At 43.9% G+C, this 1,504-nt stretch overlaps 1 long non-coding RNA gene across 1 annotated transcript in view; it reads right to left on the reverse strand.

The window, feature by feature from the left end:
• Positions 1-12: 12 nt before the first annotated feature.
• The window catches only part of LOC119468149, a 9,417-nt gene continuing 7,925 nt past the window's right edge, over positions 13-1,504 (reverse strand). Inside the window, exon 2 of the long non-coding RNA XR_005196788.1 lies at positions 13-1,426. This is a non-coding gene — a long non-coding RNA (uncharacterized LOC119468149). The remainder of the gene's footprint in view (positions 1,427-1,504) is intronic.

Below are 1,504 nucleotides of genomic sequence, written 5' to 3' on the forward strand. Positions count from 1 at the left end.
AAACTCTGTCTCAAAAAAAAAAAAAAAAAATAATAATAATAATATTCATTCATTCAACATTTCCTCAATGCTTACCATGTGCCTAGCACTGGGGTACAACGATGAATGAGCTAAACTGGACTTGGTGGCTCACACTTGCAATTCCTGCACTTTTGGAGGCTGAGGAGGGTGGATCACTGGAGGCTAAGAGTTCAAGGCCAGCCTGGGGAACATGGAGAGACCTCATCACTAAAAAACAATCTTAATAAAAAATAAAAACAAAGAACAATGAAACAGGGTCCTTTCCGGGGTGACGTGCCTCCTCTTGTCACCACAATTTCAGCTCATTTATGCGTTTGCTAAATGGTTGCTATGGCTTGAATATCTGTCCCCTCTAAAACTTATGTTGAAGTTTAATCCCCAGTGTAGCAATATTCAGAGTTGAGGTCTTTAAGAGGTGATTGGGTCCCGAGCGCTCTGCCCTCATAAATGGATAAATCCATTCATGGATTCATGGGTTGATGGACTAATGGGTTGCTACAGGAATGGGACTAGTGGCTTTTTAAGACGAGGACGAGAGAATTGAGCTAGCATACTCAGTCTGCTCAAGAGTCCCCACCAGCAAAAGGCCCTTACAAGTCGTGGACTTTACAGCCTCCAGAACTGTAAGAAATAAATTTCTTTTCTTTGTGTATTACCCAATCTGTGGTATATGTTACAGCAACAGAAAATAACCTAAGACAATGGTGCTACTGATTGGGGGGAAGCCTTCAAAAAAATTAAAAAAGGGAACTCTGGATGGATGTGGTGGCTCATATTTTTAATCTCAGCCCTTTGGGAGGCCAAGGTGGGAGGATGGTTTGAGCCCAGGAGTTAGTGACCTCCTGAGTAATGCAGCAATACCCCGCCTATACCAAAAGAGAAAAATAAATTAGCCTGGCTTGGTGGTGCAGGCCTGTAGTCCCAGCTTCTGGGGAGGCTGAAGTGGGAGAATTGCTTGGGCCCAGGAGTTCAAGGTTACAATGAGCTATGATATGACAGTGCCACTGTAAATTAAAGGCAGAGTAGGGAAGCATGCCTGGTAAGGGCAAGGAACAGCAGGGAGACTGGTGAGGCCACAGAAACACAGGTGCTCAGACAGTGTTTGCTGAGCACTAAAGTGCAAACACTTTAGTCTGGTCCTCAGAGTGCCAAAGTAGCTCTCAACTTGTGTCTCCCTCTGCCTCCTTTCTCTCAGGTTAAAAAAAAAAAAATCATCTGTGCAGATGTTACTGTCCCAAAATTGCTGATGGATTTTTCAAGATCTCATTCTTCCCACAGTCCTTCTTTAACTCTGCTTTCCATTTAACTGGGAGTCTGCCCATGAGTGAGTTTTCCTCTTCCCGGGTCACTTGCATGGGTCTCTGCACCATTCTTGGTGTGATTTCTTCAGTGCTGACAACCGAACCTGGAACAGAGTAAATGTTCAGTAAAAGAGCTCTCGACTGAATGAATGAATTTCCCCTGAGAGTTACATCAATCCTTT

Source organism: Cebus imitator, unplaced genomic scaffold (assembly GCF_001604975.1).
Source record: "Cebus imitator isolate Cc_AM_T3 unplaced genomic scaffold, Cebus_imitator-1.0 Scaffold386, whole genome shotgun sequence".
In the NCBI taxonomy this organism is placed as follows: Eukaryota; Metazoa; Chordata; class Mammalia; order Primates; family Cebidae; genus Cebus; species Cebus imitator.